Genomic DNA, 19097 nt, shown 5'->3' with positions numbered 1-19097 from the left:
GGTACATTGTTATTCCCATTTTGCAGATGAGGAAGGGGAGGCTCACTGAGGTTAAGTAACTCAGAAAGTGTCATCTAGTTGCTCATTGGCAAGATTCAAATACAGATCTCTCTGGCTCTGATGAGCTCCTGCTTTACTGTTGTACTAGTGGGCCTCTTGCTAAGCAAGTGGTAAAGTTGTTAACCTCTTGATAAAACTGAGATCCTAATCTAGACTCTTGTCTGGAAGGAAGGTCGTCTCACTTCAGTGCTGAGGTGGCTGCAGCGGTAGCTACAGGTAAGTGCGAATTTTCCTCTAAAGGTAGTCGGGTCAGCTTTAGCATGTGTCCCGTGTGTTGCTTTCATGTGCAGAGTTTCACATCGTGGAGCATGAGTGAGATGACTTTGACACGCATAATTTCTAAAGAAGGCGTTCTGGATGACTTTCACAACCACAGGAAAAGCTTAAACACATTTCAGTGGATTTTATTTTATGGGGTCTCTGAGGAACTCCCCAGGGTGAATTAACTACTAGATATAGGGGTGTCAAGAATTGATATGGGGCTTCCCCGGTGGCGCAGTGGTTGAGAGTCCGCCTGCCGATGCAGGGGACACAGGTTCGTGCCCCGGTCCGGGAAGATCCCACATGCCGTGGAGCGGCTGGGCCCATGTGCCATGGCCGCTGAGCCTGCACGTCCGGAGCCTGTGCTCCACAACGGGAGAGGCCACAACAGTGAGGGGCCCACATACCGCAAAAAAAAAAAAAAAAAAAAAAAAAAGAATTGATATGAACAAGTTTAATTTTGGAGCATGCAGCCAAACGTAATGATCTTAGTTGAGAATAGTTAATACAGAATTGTTTTTTTATTCCTTTAGTACCATGATCAATGATGTAAGTGAAGTCACTCTCATTTTGTGATTATTCTAGTAATAATAACCATCACCACAGTAAGAATAGGTAACATTCACTGAGCATTTTTCTGAGTGCTTGGTAAGTAGTAGCCTCACTTAATCCTCATAACCAACCTATGAAGGGAGTATAACTATTAACTCCATTTGGTAGATGAAGAAGTGTAGAGAGGTTAAGTAACTCATCCAAGACACACAGCTGATAAATGGTTTACTCACTGCAATAGTCTGCTCTTTATATATGGTGGATCAAATAAAGATACTGATACTCCTCTGTTGCGGGTTACAATGCAACCAGTTCATATGCAAATGATTTAAAATCCTTAACAATAGAAATAAAAACTAATGGGGACAAGGATACAGAGAACAGTGAAAGATTGCTAACTCACTTAGGAGGAGACCATTCCTGCCCAGCCTAACTCTTACAGTGGGGCAAGTACCAGATGACTGGGAGTCTCTATTGAGCCCAAGAAGTTTGGTTCATAATCGGTTTCAGTTCAGTGTCAAAAGCTAATCTTGTGACATTGTTCTTGAGAGGTTTCTTTAGTAGGTAATGCACGTTGTTTCAATTATTAAAAGCAGCATACTTTTGCCTAAAGTCCACTTACTCCTTAAGCTGAATGTGATTGAGAATTCTACATGTATATATTGATAAAGAAAAAATTGGCATAATGATTTGAAAGAATAGCTAAGTGATTAAGAAGTCTGTAGCTCTGAGAAGCGTACTGGGTAAGCCTTGGATGCTGAAATCAGATTGACCTGGATTAAGATGTGTGTCCTTGAGCCAGTTTCCTGACTTACTCTAAGTCTCAGTTTTCTCATCTGAAAACTGGGGATAAGACTCCCTAACTCACAGAGTTGTGATGATTAAATGAGATAATCAATATCAAGCGCTTAGCCTAGTGACTGGCATATTATAAGCTTTCAGTAAATATGTGCCATATGAATGCCCATTAAAAATGGGATAGACTGTGTTCTGAGTCCATTCAGATAGAATTATACATGAAGAATTAGAGTGAACAATTTGATAGGGATTCGGGGTCACCAAATAGAATATTCCTGAGTAATTTAGGTGTTAGGATTTAAGTTTCCACATGCAGTATCTTTGGAGGAGTCGGAGGCTCTAATTATCAGATTCTGCGAAGTTTTTCCAAGCTGAAAGGGATGGAGTGGTCCTGTGATGGAGCAGAGAAAGCCCTGAGCTGGTGTTCAGGAGATGGAGTTCTAGTCCACCTGTGCCACTTACCAGCTCTCTGACATTGGGTACTTCATTGAATCTTTTTGGGCTTCAGTTTACTGAGTCATGGAATGAGGGGTTGGTGTAGGCAATTTAAAAATTTTCTTCCAGCTCTCACATTCTACTGTAAATCAGTTTAGGCTTTTGAAGCTACATAAACTAACCAGTAACTAACCAGTAAGTTGCTAGAAAAGAGCTTCTTTTTCAGATAGTCACAAATAAAATAGAGAGGAAATAAATGAAAACAAAACAAAAACTCCTAAGTAGGTTGCTGGACATTCCAAAATGTCCCTTAGGGCCAAATGACCCTTTATATTGTCTTTCATTGGTTCCTTTGGAGAAATGTCCTCAGCTCATTCACAAGCTTAGACTCTTTTGCTTCCTTCCTTGATTGAAAAAAAATTCTTTTAAATTCTTTCACTGGAACAGCAGGAGTGGCCCCAAAGGATGGAGGCACAGGAAACGTCTTTACTATAATCGTTGCCAGTGGCAGTACGACCGTTTTCTGAGTTGCCTTGAGCTGTCACCAGAGTGAATGTATGAATGAATCAGATGAATAGGGAAGATAAGTCCAAATAACAGAACAGTTTTTATTTTTTTTTCCTCCCAAAGAACAATTTTGTCTTGAGCAAAGGGTCATTTAAACTGGAGATATAGTTGGCATGGTGCCTTGGAAAGGCTTGTCACTTTCTTTCTACAATACTTCCTGAAAAGTTTCCCTTTCATTTGGGACTTGTTCAAACTGGCTGTCATAATTTTCCTTAAAATAATGGTGACAGAGAGTGATGATTAAAGAGTACATTCTAGAACTGGTTTTCTGCCTTTCAACATTTCACGGTAATAAGATGCTTCTCAGAAATGTAGCTCTTCTTTCTGTGATAGTGCTTGGAGAACAGTAGTCATATCCAGCAGGCTGTCATGTCACAAATTACTTAGCTAAACCTCCACATCTAATATATGAGACAGCTGAGGAAAAGTTACTTGGCCAGGGTGGCCCAAAGAGTTAACTTAGGCCTCTTTCCCTCAAGCGAGTGTTTTCTCTCCCACGCCACGTTTCCTTCCTATATTGGGCTGCGGCTTCCTAATTCTTACAGAAAAACTTGAATTTGCCACAGCTGTGCCCATCCTCCACCAACGTCAGGACTTTAGAGAGTGAAAAGATTTTCCATCTTTCTGAGGGGTCAGATCCATGAGGATGTGGCTGCCAGACTCTCCTGAAACTAAGAGATACCGGAAGAGCAAAGTGAAAGCATACATGACGGGACTAAAGTTTCCGTGGCAGTTAGTGAGCACGCGGGATCTAACTTCAGATAGGAGACCTTTTCCAAAGCTTGAGACTGTGGCAGACCATCTGGAATAATCCCGTGGCACCTCAAGCTGGAGTGATGTGGGGTTTTTTTAAACTTTTAATTTGAAAAAATTCTAGGTTTACAGGAAGTTGCAAGAGATAGCACAGAGAGGTCCCATGTCCCCTTCATCCTATTTCCCCCACTGGTTACATCTTATATAATTATAGTTTAATATCAGAATCAGGAGATTGACACTGGTACAAAGTGTGTGTATAGTTCCATGTCATTTTGTCCCCTGTATGGATCCACGTAACCACCACCACAATCAACATACAGAATAGTTCCACCACCGCAGAGATCTTCCGAGGGCTATTTCTTTATAGTTACACCCTCTCCTTTCACACTATCCCTAACCCTTGGCACCTACTAATCTGTTTTCCGTCTCTGTAATTTTGTCATTTTGTGAAAGTTACATAAATGAATCATACAGTGTGTTCACTTATTATATTGACTTTCTTTCGAGCAGTGTAACGCCCTTGAGATCCGTCCACAAGTTGTAAATAGTTCATTTCTTATCGTGGAGCAGAAATCTACACTATGGATATACCAGTTTGTTTAACTATTTACCTACTCAGAGACATTTTGATTGTTTCCTGTTTCAGGATTTTACAAATAAAGGTGCCACAAGCAATTGTGTACATATAGGCTTTGGAATAGATGCCACTTCATTTCTCTGAGATAAATGCCAGGAAGTGTGATTGCTGGGCTGTATTGGTAAATGTATGTTTAGCTTTTAAAGAAACTGCCAGACTATTTTTCAGAGCAGTGGTAGCATTTTACTCTGCCACCAGCCGTGTATGAGCAATCCAGCTTCCCTGCGTTCTCCCCAGCATTTAGTGCTGTCACTATTTTTTGTTTTAGCTGTTCTAATAGGTGTGTAGTGATAATCCTGTTCTGGTCCTAACTTTCATTTTCCTAATGGCTGATGGTGTTGAATAGCTTTTCATGTTCTTTGCCATCTGTATATCCTCTTTGGTGAAATGTCTCTTTGTATCTTTTGCCCATTTTCTAGTGAGATTGTTTGTTTTAGTTTTTTTTTTATTGTTGAGTTTTGAGAGTTCTGGATATAGTCTAGATATGAGTCCTTTGTCAGATATGTGATTTGCAAATATTTTCTCCCAGCCTATAGTTTGTGTTTTCATTCTCTTAACAGGGTTTTTTACAGAGCAAAAATGTTAAGTTTTGATAAAGTCCAATTACTTTTTTCTTTTATGGATCATACATTTTGTGTCATGTCTAAAAACTCTTCACTAAGCCCTAGTCCTGAAGATTTTTCCCTTTGTTATCATCTAAGATTTTAAAAAAATTTACATTTAAATCTATGATCTGTTTTGAGTTAATTTTTGTATAGGATGTGAGGTTTAGATCAAGGTTTAGTTTTAATTTAACTTAATTTTTTAATTTTTATTTTTTTAGAGTGTTATTGTATTGAGTAGTATTTTCATCCTATGCTTAAACTAAATAAGAACCAAAGTGTCTGTAACCAATATCTTTAAAAAATTTTTTTTATTTTATGTTGAGCATAGTTGATTAACAGTGTTGTATTAGTTTCAAGTGTACAGCGAAGTGATTCAGTTATACATATACATATATGTTTTTCCTCTAAATAAAAAGATATTATCTGTATGAAAAGATACATGTAATAAGTTCCATGTAAAGTTATTATGTTGCCCACTTTTTATAGTAGCCAATGTCTCCTACAGAGAAGTGGTCACTGCAGAGAAATAAAGAGGAAAAAACATAAGCTGGATACCTTTCAGGGGGCTGGGGAATATTTAAATAGGTGAGAGCAGATTTCAGGCAGAGCAGGAATCTAAAGGAGTACATCTCCCAACCCAAAGTTTACTTCCTGATTACCACTCGGATGCACTGTAGTAGCTGGTTGGGAGTTGGACAGTAGATGCTAACTACAAAGCAGACACTAGAGCTTGTATTTGGGGCTGAAGATCCTGCACTGGGCCTGGAGGCCCAGTTGAAGGCTCTACCTAAGGACTGCAAAGCAGGGCCTGAGTTCAAGTTTGTATTTAATACAGTGCTGAAGAATGATTAGATAAGAAGATTGCTCTAGAATTTGATTCTGAGGGGCAACATACTGTAGCATAAAAGCACTAGGGTAAGAGTCAGGAAGTCTTGATTTAGTGTCAGTTCTGCAGTAAGTGAGTCTTATGACTTTCTGCAGCTCGGATAATCAACAAGAGCCCCAGTTTTCTCCTTTGTGAAACAAGGAGCTTGGACCCAAGGTGACCTCCAAAGTCTTTTCCAGATTTACACTTCATGGTTTTGTAAAAATAATTTAAAAAAATAAAATGGACTGTGGTATGATCTTCATTTTCTCCTGCTGGTTGGAATATAAAACCTTGATATGAGAAATGATGATGTTTAATAGTACATTTGTTAAGTGTGTTATGGATATACCCCCTTTAATTTAAAATATGTACTATATTAAGTGTTTACATGTAATGCATCTAATGCTACAGTGGGTTAATTGATTGACAGATTCTCTTTGAAAAATATTTGAGGGCTTATAATCTATGTTAAATATTGCGTGTCCCCTTGGAATTGGCAATCTGTTAGCAGTATCCCAGTACTGTCAATGAAATGTGAACTGTTGATTTGTCTTGAACAATGCACAACATCAGTGACTGATGGCAAGGGGCATTCAGCTTATTTTCCCTTTTTAAAATTTCCCTTTAATTTTCTGAATGAGGTGACTGCATGCTATACGTTATTTTGTTCTTATAATTTCTTATTTACATAACCTTAGTTCTTTCTCACTGGCACAAGTTCTGAAAAAGAGCAACTTTTTAATGAACGCTGTTAAAAAACCTTGAAAACTTTGGTTTGGAATTTGAACAGAAAAGGAATGGGAAAATGATCTGAGTTCTTAGGAAAGAAAAAGTAGCCGTGGGTTGATAAAGTTACAAGCAGGCTCTTGGAAAGCCAGAAGATAACCCGTTTGGCCAGAGCATTATAGTGTATGGCAAGCAGACAGGTAGCTGAGTTAGGAAAAAGGGCAGCTCTAAAGCTGATTTTAACTGGACCAGTATGGTGTCAGTCGGTGTTAATGAGTGGAACACCTATGACTGGTCACTGGCTGTTTCAAATATGCAAAGAAAAGGGGATCATTACATTTTTTTAATATATATTTTATTTTATTGAAGTATCGTTAATTTACAGTGTTGTGTTAGTTTCAGGTACAGCACAGTGATTCAGTTATATATATACATGTATTCTTTTTCAAATTCTTTTCCCTTATTGGTTATTACAGACTATTGAGTATAGGTCCCTGTGCTGTATAGTAAGGGGGACCACTTTACGTTTAAAGCTAAGGCCTGACAATACCAAATGGACTTGGTCTGTGAATCTGTTGAGCAGAGTTTTGTTAATGAGAATACCTACCAAATGTCCTGTCATGCATTTTGGAAAAGTTCTGTCACTCTGTCTTCTGTGATAACCTAAAACTGTTTCTCTGCCTCAGCACAGCGATAGACAGTGACCATGGCTCTGTGGATTTTATATTTCTTTAACATCATCACAATATTCATTCCTCTCTCTCCTTCCTCCTCCACCCTCATTTCTCTTTCATTGTCTTAGCAAACCTTTGGGTGAAAGCCCCATTCCACCTTTGATCTTTGCGTGCTCTTGTACGGTCACGTTTCCCAGAACAAGAGGCCACTCTAGGTACAGAGCTGCCTGCAGTAGCTGAAATGTGTGCAGTCCTAACATTTGATTCACAGAAGGAGCTTCTCTTTCTTGTCATCAGAGTCACACAGGGCCAAGCTAGTTCTGCCTCAGTTGCGCTGAATGTCTTGGCCTTTGTGGGTGGGAAGTCAGCAGAATCTCGACAGGATCGGGTGTGAAGGCCACTCTTGTGTCCTACGTGCAAGGCGGTAGCCTCATTACCCTAAGCTCCGGGGAAGGAAATGTGAGGCTGTCAGGGGAGTGGCTTTTGCATTAATGTTATTGCTATATGATCCCCACTTTCTTTCCTTAAGATTTATGGATCACCAAATTGTACCCATTAAGAACTTATTGCTATTTATAGAAATCAGGTTGGATATGAAACTGATTCCTTGTCTTTTACAAAATTTCCATTGGTTTATGCAAGTGTTGTGGTCCAAGGGAACTTCCGTGCAGAGTTCAGTGTAAGCCGATACCAGGTTGGTCCACGGTGTCATCCTTTTAGACCCAAGTGAGCTTTTTATAGTTCTCTGGCTGCAGATCCCTCCTCCTTTTGCTTCTTTATGCTAAATGAGGAGAGTGAATGATCATCTTAGAATTTTCTAGGTAGTCAGCCTTCAGGAACAGAATCACTTTTTTTCTTTGTCTTGACTTGTAATGTCTATAAACTTCTGTTGGAAACTTAATCAACAGTGATAAGGGTAATAGGAGTAAGACTGGTAGTAGTATGATGTCATAAGGTAAAAATAAGCCTCTATCAGTTATATTTCCCAGAATGGAAATAAAGGACTTCTACTTGTAATTCACACTGGGGATATTTTAGATGTTATACTCTTTGCCAGATTCATTGCTACTCCTTTAATAATGGAAAGACTTGGTTTCTACCAAAAGTATTTTTCATAGAATTTGAGCACAAAGGGCCAGTTATTCTGTCTCTCACCAAAGTAGAAACCCTTGCTACGACTTTTCTGACTGGTTGTAATTCACACTGTTAGGGCCAGAGAGCTTACTTCTTGCACTGCGGTCCATTCCATTTATGGACAGTTTTAATCACTAAGACGCCTTTCATTGCATTCGATCAAAGTCAACCTTCCTGTAATTTTGACCCTTTGGTCTTAGTTGTATCCTTGTTAATACATTTAATCCTTTCTCCTTTTCCCATGTAACAGCCCTTGAAAACAAGATGGAATCATAACATCTCTCAGCTTTGTGTGACTTGATAAGCTCTATTCTATTTATCTCTCTTCTTCCAAGTCATTGCTGACAGTGTTGAATGCAGCAGTGCATTACTTCTCCAAGCTGATCTTGGTTCATCAGTCAACTCTCTTTGTGTTTATATCTTTCTGAACCTTTGCATTTAAATGAGGATAATGACCCACATGGGTCCTGGTCTTGGAACCCCTTTGCTCCCACCAGTGCTTTTGCCCCCCATCCTTTTCTTGCATATTTCTTTTTTTTTCGGTACGCAGGCCTCTCACTGTTGTGGCCTCTCCCATTGCGGAGCACAGGCTCCGGATGCGCAGGCTCAGCGGCCATGGCTCACAGGCCTAGCCGCTCCGCGGCATGTGGGATCTTCCTGGACCGGGGCACGAACCCGTGTCCCCTGCATCGGCGGGCGGACTCTCAACCACTGCGCCACCAGGGAAGCCCTCTTTCATATTTCTGATTCTTACACTTTGGGTTCTTTTTTTGGTTGTAGATTGTCCCTCAGTAGCGTCTGGTTTTCTGGTGTTTCCCTCTTTAGGCCTGCCAACTTACTTCTCTCACTGATAGTTATCAGCCTGGTGCCCTCGATGGGGAATCTGATTAGGCAACTGTTTAGTCATAGAGTAATATTCCTTGGAGTGTGTTTCCTGATGGGTGTCCTGCAGCAGTGGGTTACGGATATGCTGAGAAATTGATTTCTGCTGCTCTTGGGTAGCCTGGCAGGGCCTCAGTGGACCCAGGTGTCAGATAGCCTCCTCTGTATACTTCAGGGTGACATACCAATGTCATTCTCTTATGTGTTCCATGATGGGCCAGAGCCCTAAGCACTGCTTCAAGGAATTGACCTAGAGTGCCACTAGTTAGTGATGGGATAGGATTAGATATTTTGCTTAACTCAAGATAAATGAGGCAGTCATTTAATCAGAAAAGGAAATGAGGCTTTCTTGGCATAGCATATTCTTTATGATCCCATCCTGGTTCCTGGTAACATTTTGGGTTGAAAGAACTGGATGCTATCAGAGGTGCTCTTGTGTGAGGATACCCCCTACAGGCTCACCTGGGTAGTGTGAAGGCAGATGCCTGTGCTGATGATAATCCTCTCATCAGATGTCTCTAGGCTCAAAAGATGGGTGCTAGTATTTCAGGCAAGTTCAGTGAAAGCTGGGGCCTGATGAAACATTGGAACTTGGAAGTATGCTGACTTTCAACTCCTGCTCATACGGCTGGCACAGGCAAGTGGGCAAGCGTTAAGGGAAGCAAAGTCAATAGCTAGGGCACAAGAGACACTGGACTGCTCAATAATGACCAGGTGTAAAACAATTCTTGTATTACTCTATAAAATGTCATTGAAAAGATGTATTTAAAAGAAAAGTTAAATCTTAATTTTTTTTGAAATTTGCCTATCCTGTGCATTTCAAAATCTGTACTTAGATTAAAATTTTTTGGTAAGATCTGTTTCCTCCTTTTTTTTTAAAAATGAATTTATTTATTTATTTATTTTTGTCTGTGTTGGGTCTTTGTTGCAGCATGCGGGCTTTCCCTAGTTGTGGTGAGCAGGGGCTACTCTGTTGCGCTGCGCGGGCTTCTCATTGTGGTGGCCTCCCTTGTTGCAGAGCACAGGCTCTAGGCGCGCGGGCTTCAGCAGTCGTGGCACACGGGCTCAGTAGTTGTGACTCATGGGCTCCAGAGCGCAGCCTCAGTAGTTGTGGCTCATGGGCCCAGTTGCTCCATGGCATGTGGGATCTTCCCGGACCAGGGCTCGAACCCGTGTCCCCTACAATGGCAGGTGGATTCCCAACCACTGTGCCACCAGGGAAGTCCACCTCCTTTGTTTCTGATAAATAGTTTTCCATAGTGACAAGTGCTAGCTCTGTTTATTATGATTTTTCATAATAAAAACTTTGAAGCAGCAGTTCTCAAACTTGAGCAGACATCAGAATCCCTTGGAGGTCTTGTTAAAAATTCAGATTTTTGGGCCTCACTCCCAGAGATTTGACTAAGTAAGTTGTGTGGCTCAGGAGTGTTTTATAAAAGCAGCCATGTGGATTCTCTTGCAAGTGGTCAGAAGACCAAACATTGAAAAGCATTGGATGTGAAGGATGATGCTTTCCTACTTATCAGGTGGTGGATGCTTTTTTTGTACTGTCAAAGGATGATTTGATTTGAAGCCTTGTGTTTTTCCCCTAGCATGTGTTTCTTCTTATGCTGTGTTGAAATACAGAGACACCCAACCAAACTGGGATCATCACCAGCAGTTTCTATAACTTTGTGCAAAATCAGGTCAATCATTATATGTTGTCTTTGGTTATGCCATTCAGAAAACACTCAACTTATTAAGTTGGACAGAGTAACATCACCTTGCATTTGTGTATAGCTATACAGTTAAGCAGTATTTTCACTGACATTGTCTCAACTCATCTTTTTAACAATCTTGTGCAGTTGGTATTATTTCCATTTTTGAAGTAGGAAGTTTAAGATTGTGAGTAAATGGTAGAAGTGATACTCTAACCAACATCATTTATACTTCAGAATTAGGCAGGATTTATTATGTGTCAGGGACTATGATGTACATTTTGTTCATTCTCTCTTTGAATCTTCATAAGAACTGTGAGGTAAGTATTATGATTACCTTTATTATTATCATGACGTCTTTTTAAAAAATTTGGCTCTTGATGAGGTTAAGTAGCAGTAACTTCTTGAGGTGACGCCTTTAAGTAAATGGCAGAGCCAAGATTTGAGTTAGGTTCTTACCCTGGGTAGTGTGAAGGCAGATTGCCTGGATTGATTACAATCCTCTAATTAGATGTCTCCATCCTCAGGAAGCTGGGTGGTAGTATTTCCAGGCAAGTTACCAGTACACATTACAGCCAGTTGCCAGTATACACGATAGAAAGCCATGCTGCAACTCATTCTAGAAAGAACAGAAAGTAACAGAAAGAAAGATCCAATAGGAAGGAAAGCAGACATTCAAAATATAAAAATTAAAACCAAAGGAAAGGAAATACAATTGTACATTTTTAGAAAACTTGATATAAATAGGATTTTATGCTTTTTAGACATCAGAAGTACAAAGGGTGGGAAAGGCATAAGTTGTAGTCTACACACATTCTGATAATGTTAGCCATTCTTCTTGAAGCATAGAGTTGTCCTGTGTTTTATAGACTTTTGAGTGTCATTCAGTCTTTCATTTATGGGATCATGTTTCCATTACTAATACCAACTGGCGTCTGACCTTCATGTCTGTGCCCTTGGCAGTGACTCTCTCTATATCTTCAGTGTACAGTATGGCCTTTGTGTTTTGAATCAGAAGTTTGCTTTCATCAGGTACATCTTGTATTTTTTGTGCTAGTGATTTTTTCCCATTGATAGAAAAGTCTCAGTGATACTATATTTATCCTGGACTTCCTGTTGAAAGTTCACAATTAAAAATTTTGGTTTCGGTAGTTTTGGTTATAATCCAATGATCAGCTTTAACACATAAGAAATAAAAAAAAATGCTTAAATATTTTTTTGGGCCCTGAATCCTACTTTGAACTATGAGGTAAAACAGAGTATTTTCTATTTACTAAATGTCACCAAGATTCCACATGAATAAATGACTCAAGGCACCTTTTCGTAATCTCAAGTCAAGCTTTTATCATGACTTCATGTCATCTATTACTGATGGTAATGAAAATGCCCATGATGTAATATATTGCCCTGATGTTTTAAAATTCTGTATCTACCAAAGTGCATTTAGCAACTATCCATGTCCATCTGACTTTTAATATGTACTGATTGCATATTAACATGTTTTGGTTCTGATAGTCTAGGGGACTGGGCCAGAAAGAGGCAGCATTCAGGATGATGTCCTGTTCAAATTGGTTCTGTCTTGCTTGGTGCCCTGTTGAGAGCCATGAGTGAAGATCTAGGATATATCAGTTTAGGCATGTGTTTTCTAAATGCTTTTCTTTCAGGGAGGATTGCTGAAAATGTCAGAGGCCCTACTTTCTGATGGAGACAGTGAGTCCATGCAGCTCTTGATGGTTTGGCTTGAAAACAAGGAGTTGGAGAGCAAATGTAGGGTAGGCTTCTAGAGGAGCTTTCGAGGGCATTTTGAGCCGTCAGGCCGATATCTTCACTCAAGACATCTTGTGTGGTTCAGTTGTTTATTCAGTTAAAAAAATCTCCATGGAAATGCTATGGAGAGTACTCTGCTTTTTTCCTCACTCCATGCTATATGTAAGAGAAAGTCAATTCTGATTCTTCCTTTTTTCTCCTTTCTGTGACTGGCAAAATGTGCATGACCTTTGTACCTTTCAGTCAAATGGAGGCTGCTTCTTGACTTTTAGGGTGGCTGGTGGAATTACATTCTAGGTTCTCAAACTTTAGGGACTTAGCAGAGGCCTAGGCTGACCTTGAGAAGGTGCATTCTTATGCCTTTGAGAATAGCACAGAGTGAAGCAGTTGGAGGAACCAGGATTTCAATACAGACAGGAGTAAGTGATTACATTAGGTAAGAAATTATTCCTTTTCCTTCGGCAGGTGAACAAGCTAAAGTGGAAAATACGAGAAAGGAAATTAAGCTCATTTGAAGAGGGAAAGTGTCTATAATGGAATATTTACAAACTTTTTATTAAAGGAAATTGTATCTTTTTGGACTGTTGGTTGAAATGTGTGTTGGATGTGTATATAATATTTCTGATATTATAGGATTTGGGTATAGGATTAAGTCATTAGTCAGCCATGACAACTACGTTATTAATTAACAACTAGTTAGTGGATACCTGCTGGTACTGTACTGTATAGAACACCAAAATGTTCTAAATGTTTTTATATACAAACTAAAATGTTATTATAAATAGGAGAGAATCCTGCTTCCAAGGAGTTTTATAATCTAGCAGGGATAAAGATAATGTGTACATATGACACCAGTTGAGAGCAGTTGCCAAGTAACGTATCAGTAAGTGAAAAAAATAGTGTAAATAGAATCTCTAAGTACTGAGTGATGAAGGGAGTGGTACTAAAGATGTGGGACTAACAGAGGAAGGAGATGAATTTTGAACTGGGTAAGAGAGAAACGTACATTGGCAAATAAAAGCGAGGATGGCATTTTGAGTAGGAAGAAAGCTAAATGTGAGGACACAGTTTTGGAAATGACAATGAGCAAGTCAAGCACACTGGCTTGGTTGACATGGAACTTCCATGGCCATGGATAATTTGTGATGAATTTGATTACAGCTTTGATGTGATACTGCAGTAGGAACATGCCATAGGTCTTTTTTTTTTTTTCCCCCACTGTGCCGTGCGGCATGTGGAATCTTAGTTCCCTGACTAGAGATCGAACCTGCGCCCCCTGCAGTGGAAGCACAGAGTCTTAACCACCAGGACTGCCAGGGAAGCCCCTCCATAGGTTCTTGAATACATGCAATGTGTTGAGATAAGATAGTTACTTAGGCAGTATAAATATCTACAATGTATTGGAGTGGTGGAGCTAGAGGTGGGAGAGTGTTAAGGGGTTGTTGTAATCCAGGCGTAAGTAATGAGGGCTTAGTGGGCTGTGTTGGGAAAGTCTGCTGGGCTGGAAAAAATGAGCTCAGATTTTGAGATGTTACATTTCAGGTGTCAGAGTCGTAGCCTGAGTTGCCCAGTCAGTAACTGGAGATAGGATCACATTTGAGAGGTCAAGCCTTAATCATTGATTTTTGAGGCATCCGCATAAGGGGATAGTTCAGTAACGCCTGTGGTATATGCTTCATAGTGGTGAATACTGAGGGAGAAATGCAGAAAGCCAGTTTCAAACCTTACGAACTGTTGCCAGCCAAGGGGGTGGAGACAGGCAAAAAGAAAAGTCAGCAAATGAGAGAAAGAGGTGGTAGAAGAACACAGAGAACATCCAGGGAAACCATGCGAGAAGAGAATTTCAGCAGTGCTAAATGAAGCATAGAGGTCAAGGGGATTGAAAACTTGAGAAAGGCCTATCGGATTTGTCAAGGGAAAGGTCTTTGGAGTTTTAGAAAAATGTGTTTCCAGTGAAGTTTCAGAGCAAAAGTGCATCAGGGATTTTCTATGTACTCTGCATGACAAGGGGATTAATGTTTAATAAATAAATCCCTTCTGTAATTGCTTTAGCACATATGACTGGGTAACTGGGTCTTCGGTATTTCAAGGGAAATTATGAGGACACCTCAGGAGGAAGGTGAGGTTAGATTTCTCATATTATGCAAACCAGTCAGGTGATTTGGTGGGTTATGTGACAGAGAAGCTCTCAAAGCTGAAATGTTGGGCTTACTTGGATTCACAAGATCATACTGGCTTTGGGGAAAATCCTTGGGAAAATGGAAAATCCAGGGTTTGAAAGCTTCTTCATGGGTACTGTTATTTGGTGTATGCTGATGGTTGAGCTTGAAAGGATTTGTCAGAATGTTGAGCTGTGGAAAACAATAAGAATCAGATTGAAGTTTATGAAAAGTAACATTAATTAACATGGAAGTGGGGGCACTGAAAAAATTTTGGTCAATGTTGAATCAATGATGTAAATTTAGTGACTTATGAATAAATGGAGGTGAGAGGTTAGACATGGTGAAGACCTCAAATTTTAAAAGGCAGGAGACACTTTTTTATGACCTAAAGGGAGACGTTTGTAGTAAGAAAACAGGCTTTTCAATTTACCTCCTATTCAGCTAATTAATGGTAGTCTCATTAGTTAGAAAACCTGGAATGATAGCTGTAACGTGGTCTGACATAGATGTAAGTAGATGAAAATATACTGCTTTTCTGGTGAGTTAAATATGTGATTTTGGATTTATAATCACAACAGACTAGTTGAGAAGGGATGAAGGTAGAAACAGGATTAACGTTTTTTTTTGGTCTTTAGCTCATTTTTCTATATATTCAGGTAGTAGTTGCCCAGAACTAACTATGGGCCAAATACAATTTTGCTGTAATTGAGGATATGACTTTAATGTTTCTACAGATTTTCATGTCTCTACAGCAAAACGTGAATTGCTTGTGTTGTAAATCTGATATAAAATATCGTGTTTTCCAAGTGCTTTATAAAACGTAATTTAGGTGGGTGAACATGGAACTGTGCTTAAACTTGGATTGCATGGGAATCTGAAAATTTCCTGATTGTCTATTCAGGTTGATACATGATTGTAATATTCATGATAGTGTGTTTCTTCTTGATTTCCCAAAAGCTGTTGTATGGTATGAGATGTATATTGAATCGAGCCAATACTTTTCAAAAGGTCTAGGAACTTTCTAAGTTTACTTATTTGAACTCCACCTTGTTACCAAAAACCAGGTGACATATAGTTATTACATACACTAAAAGAATAAATTATAAATAGGTGGGAAAACTAAAGGGGAAAAAAATAGTGACTTAAATGGAGTCAAGAAAGAACAAATGTAAACCAGTGAGTAGTCATGGCCGTGTGGTATATGTGGACCTCATTTTTGTTTTTAAGTTTTCTACCAACCAAGGCAAATGTGGAACTTGTTTTCTTACTCCACTTATAGAGACCATGAATTAAAAACAAATCACTTGCTTAGGAGAAGAACAGGTATAACCAACACAGACCCAGAAAGAAATAAAGAGGGCTTTGTATAATGCAGTGAACGACGCCCTTAACAACATCTTGATTAGAAAACCGGCAAGTTCTCATGAGCTGGCTCCATGAGTCCATTGACTGCTGGTGTCACATGAAAATGTCCTTTGGCAAACTCTATTCAATGGCGGGTCTCCAGGGTCAGTTAGATCATTCTTTTAGTACTGAAGTTTGGGGTAACTATATTTCTTTCCATTTCATGTGTTTTGAGCTTTCAGGGTATCCATTTACAACCCAGGACATACCCCTGTCACTCTTAAGGTCTGAGCACTTGTAATTGAAAGCATTCACTATATGAGCTGCCCTTTTACCGTGAACCAGCGGGAAGGATGAGCTTTCATCACATTAGTGAAGGGTGAGGTAATGGTTACACAATCGATTTTTGGAGTAGATGATAAAGAAATTCCAAGGAAAAAGTTAGGGTCTTCATTTCTCCTGTGGAGTTAAAGGAGAACTAAACCTGACAAAAATTTCCAGAAATAGTTTTCATGTTCCTTCCCAAACTAGGAGTATACTAGTAACTACAGTACATTTTTTCTGGAACCAGGTAGAACATTCAGAAGAATAAAGTACGTAAAAAAGCAGTAAGATTTCTGTGAGTTTAAGGGAGAAGCAAACTCTCCAGTTAGTAAAGGTTTCCTCTGTGAAGCTGTCTAGTGCTGCAGTGGAACAGATTCCCCTGCCAGGTATGAAGCGTGTCTTCACTCTGGAGCGGCCTGTTCATTGCATTTCCCTTGGCACGTGATTTGGGTTCTTGGACACCTTGGTAAACTCATCACATTAGATCATGGGTTGATGGAAGTTCATGTTTGGATGTTTTTAAATTGGTTGGGACCTGGCTAGGGGAAGAATGTATGTCTACAACTGGCCCTGAAAGAGATTAAACTTATTTGAATTTTTTTTGTTTTAATGTCAGTGGAGTGGGTAGTAATATTTCTTTTGCACTGAGCTAGCAAGTGTGCCTGTTAGAAGAGCATTCCTGAACACACGATGAATCAGAGACTGATTAGCTCTAGTTTAAGAAAGGCATCTGGAAACCGCTTGTGAAGGAGATTTTGCCATTAATTATAGAAGATACACATGCCACCGATTTAAGGACGAAAGACAGAGATTACCCCTTACCAGACAGATTTCTGTCTACTGTATGTTCTCTTTTAATTTAAACTTCAGGATGCTGTCTTAAAAGGAGTTTGTTTTTTTCAGCCAATGATATGGAAAAAGCAAATGATAGCCACAATTGTTACAAATATTATGTGTACAGTTATATTGAGTTGAAAACACGACAAGTCACTAGTCAAAAGGGTAGTTTAGTTTTTCCTTTGCAAAAAATTTAATCTTGTTCCATAAAACAGATTCTTTATAACTTACTGCCTTTATGAGGCTGCTTATTTACCTTTCTACAATTTTGACCATTTAGGTATGCTGAAGTTATAAAGTATGCTTATTCAGACCTTAAGTTTTTAGGTATGGATGACTGAGGCAATAATTTCAATGAGTGAAGTGGGGAATAGAGCTTGTTTCTGTAGGGAATGATAATTGTAGACAAAGAACTAAAGTTTAGGAACATCATAATTATAGATGTAGATTTAGAAGTTATCTATTTTACAATACTTCAGAATATTTTTTATTGCAAAAGTAATGTATATGTGTTTATATTGAAGAAAATATAATTAATATCAATAATCAAAAAGAAGAAAAATGTAACAATCACCTGGGATCCATAGATAGGCCATTAATATTTTAGGTATATCCTCCTAAGTTTGTATATTAAATGTATATATTTTTGATAAAAATGGTATTATACTATAAATACATAGTCTTCAAAACCTGCTCTTTTTTTCCTAACAGTGTCTCGTGAATACCTTCCTAGATTATTATATAGTTTTATAGCCAACCCAGTGTCATTTTAAAGCCGTTGCACAGATGTACCATAATTTATTTAACCATTCCCCTGTTTTTGGGTGTTAGGTTCTTCCTCATTTTGGTTACTATAAGTAGTGCCTTAACTAACAGCCCTGTAGTTAAATCCTTGAGGCCATCAATGGTTATTTCCTCAGAATAAATTGTAAAATGCGGAATTCGGGGTCTGGAAGCTTCTGGTATGCATCATCACAGTTATCCTCCACAAAGCCTTTATCAGTTTGCAGTATGATCAGTGGTATATGAGAGGGTGTATGGAGGTGGCATTCTCTTTAGAGGTAATAGCTAAGGCTTTGCCGTTAATGTAACTTGGTATGGTTGACAGTTCAGCTGAGCACCTGGGACCCTCCTGGGAGTTGGAGCGTTCTTCAGCTCCTACTCGACTGAGTCTGGGAATATTTTAGGCTGAGTCCTTCCTGAGCCAGACTCTTCCTCTTTACAATTTAAAATGACATTCTTGGGACTTCCCTGGTGGTCCAGGGGTTAAGACTCCATGCTCCCAGTGCAGGTGGCCCAGGTTCGATCACTGGTCAGGGAACTAGATCCCCCATGCATGGCGCAACTAAGAGTCTGCATGCTGCAACTAAGAAGTCCGCAGACTGCAACGAAGATCCCGCGTGCCGCAACTAAGACCCAGCACAGCCAAAAAAATTAAAAATTTAGTTTAAAAAAATGACATTCTTGGATGAGTCATGGACTGTGGCAAAGTGAAAAGCTCCTTTTCTCCTCCCCACACCTGCCTTTCTTTCAAGTTCTCCTTCAGAGCTATCCACTGATCTTCTTGCCCTGCTGAGAGTTAGGTCATTTCCCACCTGAGTCTAACACACAGAAACTGGGGACTGTTGCTCTGCCTCTGGACTTAGAGATGGAGAAAAACTATCTCTTGATCCTTGTCTCCAAGGACAGCTTAGACCCTGGAGCTGCAAACCCTACGTATTTATGCAGTAACTCTGGACTGGCTTTTACCTCTAGTTTTAGATCCTTTTTAATACCCATGTAAGGGATTTTCAGGAGCTTTACCTTGAGTTTCCTAAGAGAGGAAGCAATCACAACCGATTCCTTCTTCAGCACTGATTGGAGAAGAAAATGTTTGTAGTCCCTCCTGCCTTTTCACTTTGAGTCTTCACAATGGGAGTGTGCTCATGCATGGCAGTGGCTGCCCACTCCTCCACTTCTAAGGCATTGTGCCATTCAGCGCTTGTTTCCAGGTCTTAAGTTATCCTGCCTT

General features: G+C 39.5%; 1 protein-coding gene across 1 annotated transcript in view; it reads left to right on the top strand.

Annotated features, from left to right (window-relative positions):
- The window catches only part of SLC4A4 (solute carrier family 4 member 4), a 350822-nt gene that overhangs the window by 88442 nt on the left and 243283 nt on the right, over window positions 1–19097 (top strand). The gene's annotated exons all lie outside the window — the stretch shown is intronic.

This window comes from Mesoplodon mirus (assembly GCF_964341445.2).
Source record: "Mesoplodon mirus genome assembly, chromosome: 2".
In the NCBI taxonomy this organism is placed as follows: Eukaryota; Metazoa; Chordata; class Mammalia; order Artiodactyla; family Ziphiidae; genus Mesoplodon; species Mesoplodon mirus.
This window is presented reverse-complemented; position numbering and strand designations above follow the sequence as displayed.